This window comes from Nannobrachium achirus (genome assembly GCF_963921795.1).
Source record: "Nannobrachium achirus genome assembly, chromosome: 17".
In the NCBI taxonomy this organism is placed as follows: domain Eukaryota; kingdom Metazoa; phylum Chordata; class Actinopteri; order Myctophiformes; family Myctophidae; genus Nannobrachium; species Nannobrachium achirus.
In genome coordinates, this window is record NC_137824.1 from 48,198,179 (window position 1) to 48,208,555 (window position 10,377).

The window sequence follows — 10,377 nt, forward strand, 5'->3', positions numbered from 1 at the left end:
TAATCTATGGTACATGAGGGCGGGTAAAAGCAATTTAGCTTAGTAAAATGTAATAATATTCTAATGATAAAATTCATTATCCAATACAACTACTAAACTATTAAAGGTCAATTCAATTCAATTCAAAGGAGCTGTATTGGCATGAGAAAACATACATTTAAATTGCCAAAGCAAGTGTCACAAATAAAATAAAAAACAGTTGAAAGGTCAGTGACAGTGTTATTTATTGTAATGCAATAGAGAGGTGACTGGACAATAAAAATAGACCCTTCCTGACATATGCTGTATATTACCAGGCATGGATTTATTGACAAACTTGATATCCAAAGCCTCCAACCAGTCATTGCAGTCAAGAGTCTCCAGGCATTGCATGAACCTGATTAATTTCAACATGCTCAACAGTTGTTAGGAAGGAGAATGAGACTAAGTATAAGGCAATAAAGTCCAATACACTGACTATCTATTGGGCCCGTTCCAAGTTATTACTTTGATACTGAAGATGATTGTGTCATCCAATGCTTTTATTGAACATTATTGTGTCATCCAGTGCTGTAATGCTGATATCCTTTGGTGTCAGGCTTGCAGTTGGGTGGTAATCATTTCACAAAGGGCTATGGATGCAATGCAACATGTACATGGGGGATTAAGAGTCTGTCTAGAGCTAAGGACATACTGCAGAAGACGGGTTGATGTTGAAAGGCCTCTCATGATTTTTGCAGTGTGCAAGTCTGTACTGTGACACCGTCCGTGGCCACGCCGTGGCCCCTCTGTGTCCAGCAATAGACTGCATGATCAGAGAGACGAGACTTGGCAGATATTAGTTATGTCTGACACGACATTTCATTTCTGTATTGCTGCTCAGTCATGGTGCCCACTTCAAGCCATTTCAACACTGTTGAAATGGTAATAAAATATTGAACTTGAACTTCACTTCACCTCCACAATCTGATGAGGGGGGTGCTTGATGGCTGTAACACTCACACTTGGCAGCACGTGCACCAGACAGCAGGTCACAGACATAGAGTGGTATCTTTATGAGATAGGTCAAATTCAACATTGGATAGGGCGATATAAGGGCTGATACACGTGATTCTAAATAAGGCCTTTTATCTAGTTAGTAAAGCAAATGTATGTTTGATATTCCTGGTTGCCACACCTGTTGCCTTTCTTACAGTTTTTTTGTCTCCACCTCGCTATGGCAACACTGCTCCCAGAGTAAACACCTGAATCTATCGACTATGTCGTTTGCTTCTATGTCCTGGCATGTTTAAATATAAGCCACTGGAGTTTGCAACCTGTGACTCAGGCTTAAGAAATGGGACACCAATTTTTCCATTCTTTGATACTTTGAAGTGAATGTTAATGTTAAAGATGTCATAGAAGCCTAATGAATGGGTGTTTTCTAATAAATAAATAATACATATTTGACTTTATTAACTGGGGATATGAAAAACAGGTTATTCCAAGTTGTTATGATCAGTAATGTATACTGCTTGCATGCCTGCAGATCAGTGTTGCTAGGCACATTACCATTATGTAAACATCATCTGGTTTTTAGAGTGGGTGAAACTCACATCTCAGCACATGGCTTAACCTTACAATGCACTGCCTTGTACTGCAGGGCAAACCTAATGAGACCCGGCATGCTAAATCAAACCATTAGTAACATTTCTGCAAACATGAACAACTAACTCTTGAACTGTTTGCCTCCCAGAAGAGAATTGTCCTTTTCTGGTAGTCTGAGTTTTATCTACCACAGTTCGAGGAATCTGTCCTTGAGCTTCAGTATTAGATATATAAAATAAATAAATAAAGTAATTGTCAGATGCGCCCGCTGGCCTAGTGATGCCTGACAGTGCATCGCTGGTTCGAGTCCCGATCTCGACGACCTTTGCTGTGTGTCCATCCCCTTCGCTCACACCCCGTTTCCTGTCTATATCTTCACTGTATACTATCGATAAAGGCAGAAAAGCCACAAAAAAATCTTTAAAAAAAAAAGGTTTTTGTCAGATCATTAAAATAAATCTTGTCCTGAATAGATTTTTTTCTACTCAATACAATACAACCAGCAATTATCTCAGAGGATTATGAAGATCTGATACTAAAGGAATAACAGTGGAATTATGTGTACTTCAGTTCAGCCTTCGATTGTTGCTGATACCATGTTAATTTGTACAATTTTGTATTTCCCATCTCCAGGTCAAGGCAATATTCTCAACAGCCCAATCAGTATAAAGAAGGAAGCAATCAGCCATAACTCTTTTGTCTTGTCAGCTTCTTGGACGCAGCTGTGTAACCGGGAACACTATGTTCTCTTTTGGGCAGATGCTTTCGCTCTGAGCTCCTTCAACATGGAGCCAGCACTACCCCACCCAACCCCGCTCCCACTCTTCCCTATTCCCTTTTCTTTTTGATAGGGGCTGGGCTGGACTGTACCAAGCACTCTTGCTCTTGTCCAGTCCCCTCAAATGAGCATGAGTCAGAGTGTTGAATTAGCCTGTTAAACCCACATAATGTTGTTGCAAACTGCTGTTTTGATGTATAAATTCAGTCTGAGAATGACATGAGATCTGTCTTTTTGTGTGGTGCATATTGCTGTCTTGACAGTATGAATTCAGTCTGAGAATGATATGAAATTCTGAGGATCTAGGGCAAAGCAACAGCTACGCGATACGTTAGTCACATAGTCCTGATGTTTTGGCCACCATTACTGAAGACCACTCAGACATCATCAGCATGCCGGGTCAGTTCAGAACATACTGTATAAGAGGCGGAATGTATGCAGTTATGTAAGATTCAAGTGGGCGTGGAGCCCTGCCGGAGTCGCCTGACACAGACTTGCTCTCAGAGCAAGACAATCCCGGCTGCTCAATCTCACTGGGCACTTACACAGGCCTCTTGCATTGTCTCGGCTCAATCTGTGTCATTTACTGTATGTAGGTCAGTGAGGCCTTCTGTCCATCACTGCAAATGTGTGCCCACAATCATTCTATAGCACACAAGAAAATAATCATGCAACTCTCAATCATACACTATGGTACAAAATCAGGTTGATATTTGCAGATGCTCTGTAACATACAAGCTACATTGGTGTGTGAGTCAACATTTTGTGTAATGTCCTAAAGGTTATCACAGTGAACAGCTGGAATCAGTTTACTCTAATGATCAGGTTGGTAGGTGATAACAATCAGAAGAATTCCTTGTTGCTGAAAAGCAGTGTTCTCAGTCACAGAGCCAGTGGGAATCACATACAGATAAAGAGGTGAGTTCTCCACAGGTCAGCGCCTGTATCCATCCCATGCCAGCTATTTCATTTCTGAAAATCAAGGACTACACAATGGCGTGACTGTGTGTGTGTGCGTGCGTGCGTGCATGCGTGCGTGTGTGTGAATCCTTGTGCCTGTGTGTTCACTATGCAAGTCAGCGATTCCACATTCGCTTACAAGAGGCCCATCTGTGTTGTCGCTGGAGCCATTGGAAAACTATACAGTCTATTGAAAGACATATGGAAAACAGAAAATATTTTTTCAAAAAAACTTTTTTCAACCTAATCTTTACATGTGTTTTTGTGACATGGAATAGAAACCGACATAACCCCAACCTTGATAGAGGAGAGAAAACACACTTTCAGATAGTTTCAACTTCAAGCAATCATGTACTCAAAGTACTCATGCTCTGACCTTGCTTTGTTATGGCCAGTATTTAGATATAGCATTTAGTCTAACAGATTCAGTTGCTTTTAGCATAATTGTAACTGTTACAGTAACTCTAAGTTTTGCAAAATTGTTAACTAGTAAGACGCCTCAGGGCGACAAGCGCGCCACAGTGATGTGGACATCAGGGATCTCCATATATGGGTATAAAGGGGATTTGTTCCCCTGGCATCACAGGGATCTCCATATATGGGCATAAAAGGGATTTGTTCCCCCTGGTATCACAGGGATCTCTCTAACAGGGCATCATTAATATTGATGACTTCAGGGAACTCCATATATGGGCATAAAAGGGATTCTGTTAGTGTGACATCACAGTGAAGCCAGAGCGTGATGTCAGAGCGGCAAACCCATTCTGGTAGAGTGGTTCCCCTTGACATCACAGTGACATCAGAGCATGATGTCAGAGCGACAAACCAATTGACGGTAAAAATGTGTGGGAGCGTTTCTCTGTTACTATGTGTAATCTGTTCGACACCTAACCCTTACCCTAAACCTAACCTCCGTGGGGTGAGTCGCTAACCCTCCCGACACTCCTTTGTTGAAATGACGGTCGTTCGAAAGAGCGAGATTTCCCCAAAATGTGTACATGTCCAGACAGACGGACACGCACAAGCTGTGACGTTTCTCATAGTAAACTGCGAACTTCGGTCGCAATAAAGTATTCAATCAATCAATATCCACATACCCTACACATTTCTGACATTTAAACACAAGTCCTACTTTAATTATTCAAAAATAGTAGCCAATCAACAAGCTCACAACATCATGACGCATCGTGAAACATGGTGAGGTTGTAGAGCAGTTTTTTCTTTTTATTACCCTTTGAAAATCTTCACCCACGATGACCCAAAATACGGATGCCAGGGTTAATGTGGTTAAATATAATTATTAAAGAAAAACTAAAAAAGCATGGGCATGTATGATAGTCTTTTCCCCCTTGGGTTATATTTATAATTAGGCTTAAGTCAGAGATAGAAAGAGATTAGATGGCATCAAAGGTCAGGATATTAATAGCAGCCAAGAAATTATTGGCCACCAAAATAGATTTTTAATGCTCATGCCTACCAAGTTCAATACAGGACATTGGGATAATGCATCAATGTGATTGATAGTACAATAGACAAACAACCGAGTCCTGCCAAACTCCCTTTCTGTACAGAGAACAAGTTTATCTAAAATCTTGCTGCAGACAACAAAATCACCAATGGACTAGCAACTCTCATGGGATGGAATTAAACTCCTTCCTTTAAAAAATGTCTGAAAGGCCCACAGAATAATCCAGGGCGTTTATTACACCGTCTACTTTGGCGTGGTTAAGATTCTGGTCGACACTGACAGAGTGATATGCTCAGTCGTTTCAAATAGGAAATTAAAGAAAAGGAAGTATCTAGGCTGTGCTGGTGTGGCAAACCAAGTGAGCGGGGACCTCCCCTTTGTGGGTTTCTCAAAGAACAAGAACACTGTTATGTAAGCCAAGCAAAAGGCTGGTACGAACACAACAGCAGATGGCCTTGGTGAACCCAGTGGAATGGGGTGGTGGAAGGGTGGGGTTTTCTGAAACTGTTGACCTTAATTTACATTTCATCGTACGACATTTCGACAATGTAGCTCTGTTAAAAAAAATACCGATTTCAGTTGAAAATCAGTTAGTATAAACTGGACTTAGAGAGAAATTCATCAAGTGAACAAAAGAGGAATGAACTAGAGAGAAATTCATCAAGTCGTTTGGAAGAGCAGCTCAATTTCATAACAGATGAATGATGTACTGTAGCTGTACAATTTCAAAAGCAGCACCAAACACATTCTTATTCACAAAATGTTCTTTGAGGACGTTCAATAATAAAATAACCAGTCTTAGGCAGTCTATTCTATACCATATTAATGGCTCTCCATTATTAAACAAACCAGCTTGACAAGAAACTTCTTAATCTATTGTATTGTCCTTGTCTGTTTGTGCAGGAGTCTGCATAGAACAATGCAAAACTGCCCAGCTGCACTATCTTCCCCTTTTCCATGTCAGTCAGTCAGTAGGTCTACTTGTAGAGACTTGCCCTCATTATAAACCAATCGCAATGCAGTTCCCCACAGCAGCGGTCCAATGAGCACCTTTCTGCACAGGGGCTTGGTGAGTGGGCGGACCAGTAAAATATATGATGTAATGAGTAGGAGGCTTTACATTGCAGGGCTTTGCATGCTTGCATGCTTGCATGCTTCGAAGTTCCCAACAGCACCAACACCCAGTCCTCACAAAAATGACCATGATTAGTGATATGGAAACTGTTAAAAAGGTTACTAGGCATAGATAACATTTGATAGAGAATAACACTTGTGAAGGTTGACATTTTGTAACATTTTCAAACGTTGAGTAAAAGTTGTCAAAGTACTTGTGAGACGCTCACTTCTGACGCTTCACATTTCTAGACTGAATTTAGATCAGGGCGCAGTCACACTACCAGCATGTGATGAATCATGTCTGGTGCCTGCACAGGTTTCAGTGCTGAGACCATCTGTAGCATGGGGCCCAGTGAGGGGCTGTTTGCTCAGCACAATATTGCTCCCTATCGTTGTTAGGCTGCATTTACACAGATAAATCATAGTCTTTTTTTTTTCTTCTGTCATACAGATCTGTTGAGTTACATTTACAGTATGCTCCACAACAGTTATTTCTGTAACCCGGCGAAATATTATACAAGGCCTACACGACTGATCTTAGACTTGCATTCCTGAACTGTACCCAGGACAGACCTTAGATGGAACATTTATAGAGGTAACTTTACAACTGGCCAGACCGCACCAATGTAACTAGTCGCAACACGTTGCAACAAACCAGTTTTAAGGACAGTCCACAGCACACCAATGCAAGTCCTTGTAACTTCCATTGTGGATCATCATGGTTGCAAGTAGTTGCAAGTAGTTAAATGTTGCAAGGTGTTGCAAGGAGTCAGGACATTTTGATGATACGACATCCCATTAGTCCGGCGTTCCATTAGGGTTAAGGTTAGAGAGTTTGCAGCATTTTAGAGGGCAATATATTTTGCATACTAAAGTGAGTTGTCTATGTTTTTGGATCTGTTGCTATTTTATTGGCTCCACCAGGCCCGAAAACTGGAAACAATAAAACTCACACATTTTCTCTGGAATCATGTATTAACATGAATCAGTCAAATGTTCTGATTTCAATCCAAATGGCTATGACTGCCTTACATAATTTGTAGGCCCTGGGTAGGCAAACCTGCCTGACAGAGACCTGATCTCAGAGAAGCACACTTTATAGTTGGCACTGTTTTTAAACAACAGTATGCACCTTATAATACGTATATGTTACTATATCTGCTGCTATTTTAACTGCCTCATTGCCATTTTTGAACCATGCACCTTATACTGTAAGTTACATTTGACACATGTGACCTGTTTCCTGTCTCTCTTCCTTTTCCTTTCTTGAAAGAATGCAATGTATGATGTATGAGAATTTCACCCACTTTAAAGAGGTGGTGCCATAGTTTTGTACTTTTTCTGTTTTGTATGTGTTTAAGGTGTTGACATTACTCTAATAGACACCCAGGTGTGGTTATAATTTGCAGATTTGTTTTCCCTGTGTATTCTTGGTTACTTCCTGAAAGCTGAAAGACTGGGCCACAAAAGGCCCTGTCAAAAACACAGATTAAATGACATCATAAACTCATCCCCTCCCCTTTTACCATTCACCCAACACTGTGGGTGTGGCTAAATTCAGCTGTTTTCTTTTTTTTTTTATATAATCTTTCTCCCAGTATAATCATAATGATCATCTGATCATCATGTTTTAGGGGGGAAACGAATCATGGCACTGCATCTTTAAACCTGTGGTGTGACAATAATCGTTCATAATGGATAAAGATGCACTTTTCCAATACCAACTAAGTGCATGGCCATAGTGTAGCGCAGGCTATATAGCCCAATCTAAGTGTTGTGTCTCAAAGTTACACATGCAGTGGCTTTAATTACGACTTGCAACATATTCATTATTGTCAAGTTACTTTTATTCTTGTAATAGTTTTGTAATAATTCCCCATTTTCCATATCATGCCTTTTTCATCATAAAAACAGTAAGCTATGCTCTGTATGAGTGAATAAGAAACTGGTTGACCTGTCATGACTGCTAGAATGCAGGCAACAGTTTGTTTCAGTGGCTTTGAGACTTTTTTTGAAACAGAGTCACCGGCTCCCCCTAGTGGGGGATCAAACCCACTCAAAACCAGGCTGAGTCAGAGGTATATGGCATCTATCAAATTGATTTATGCACAACAATATGGGGAACTTGTGTAATAATGAAACATGATCATGGATGTACAAATTCAGACATTATTCTGTCAGGGAGAGCGTTGTGTGCTCACATTGCTGTAAATCCTTATCTTTTGACCTGCCACCTCCCCCTTCAACCTAAAATATGCCCTAACATCTCAGTGAAAGGCCAGATGTTACAAGAGAAAAGGATATGCTTCACAATCTGATTGGGTTGTGTGGTGGTCACATGTAATGGACGTAATTAGGTTGATTGAGAAAATGCTGGCTTTGTTTCTTCTGTTGTGGCTGTCATTAAGTAAAACATTTTTTTAAACACCTCAGTATAATGATTCAATGAGGTAGACTCTTTGTTAGTCTACTTACACCTGGCTAATAGGTAGTAGACCTGTAGGCTTAATAACCTGCTGGAAGGGAAACTGTTACTTAATAGCTGGATAAAATGTTTGAACAATACAGTTATCATAATCATGATCAAATGTATTTGTGTGATTGATAGGTTTTAATTTGACATTTTCTTCAGTTACATCCTGGCAACTACATCACGTGGCATGCTCTTTGGAGGAGTTGATGCAAAAAATGAGTTTAGCTTGTTTAATCCAGTTCCTACATTGACACAATAGTATAAAAACATCATACTATACAGTACCATGTCATAAAAGATTAAGTTATGCAATTCTTTAGTTTTTAAACACAATGACATAGTAGGCTACTGTTGAAGTTATAGTTCAACAGTAAAAAATAGGTCTAATTGGCTAAGGCTTAGCCAATCATGTCATTCGAGTTCACCTGTGTCCTGTTAGTCCCTATGTGTTAAACCCTGTGTTTGAGTGTTCCTTGTCAGATTGTATCATGTTATCCTGTGTGTCATGATGTGCGCTTACCCGCCTGATCTTGAATAGTTTTCATGAATTCAAACCCCACTCCAACCATTTTTTCATTGCAAATATTATATGTCTCATGGACATACAAAAGTAAGCATGGCCTATTTTATGGCCAAGGGGTCATTTTTACTGATGACTAATGGTTGGAATGGATTCAGCAGCCCCAAAATACCCTCATTACACACCTCATACGCTAATATTGACAATATTTAAAAATGTCCCCCTTTAATCCCAGGCCCTCGGGATACCCCCAATTTTGATTGGCTCCCACAACGTTTCCAGAGGGAGTTGTGATTGAGAAAGTTCAGAGGTGATAGTAGACACCTTTATGAACACATTTGTGAAGAAAGATATTGGAAATGATTTAATTCCCAGATTGGTCCAGTATGAGGCTAACCTTCCCTTACTAAATGCAGTTCACAAGTATAGGGCTCACTGGCTCAGCCTATAATTGATCATAGATTTGATTGATATGTGGAATGCCCATGTGTAGTGGTATTTTCCCAAACCTAATCTGTATATTCTGTCATTCTGTGACATTCTGTCTGTCATTTTCATCTTTTGACCTGCCACCTTTCCCTTCACCGCACAAATATGACTTGATCTTATTATTAGTGTGAAAAGCCTGGTGGCACCAGAGAAAAGGAGAGGCATCACTGAAGCTGAAGTTTGATCCTGGTAAATCTTTAATTTCGGTCTGTAAGACAGGGAGCATGGAGGCTGCCCACCTCCCTGCTCATGCTCTTTTTTAGCTCCAGTAGGAGAGGGAGGAGCACAGAGGGAGCCCACCCCCAGGGAGGATTTACATATTAAGCAAAAAAAAAAAGAATCCTGCAAACTTTAGGTTTTCTTTCTCCCATAGTTTATTAGTTTGATCTGATAGTTGTTTTATTTTATTGAGGCACTTGATTTATCTATCATTTTAGTTAAAGGAGTAGTTCACCCCCCAAAGAAACTGAAAAAAACAAAAACAAAAAACAATTAGGCCTACACACCCCATGAAGCCTTGAATTCATGTAGATTATTTTGTTTTTATCACATTCCCGAACCAATAATTTGATGACCAGGTCATTGCTCAGTAGTAGACTCTGACATTAGGAATGCGACAAAAACTAAATAATCTACATGAATTTGCCGGATGTCTGTCTGACTGTCCTTCCATCCGTCGTCTGAATGCGTACTGACATCACTAAACTAAACCGTGTTCTCTGCCATGGTAACAGCCGCATGCTGAAACAATGACATCACTGACTGACATCACGGAACACCATAATTGGGCATAAACGGGTGAAACAGTTTATGCCCAATTAAACAGCGTCAGCACCATGGTAACAGCCGCATGCTGAAACAATGCCCAAAAAATGTCTGTCTGACATGATGAAACAAGTGCCCAAATTTGGAGATGACATCACAGACTAGCCTGGACACGGAACACCATATATGGGCTTAAAAGAGAGCCAGACAGACAGAGATAAGATATCCCCATATAATGTATG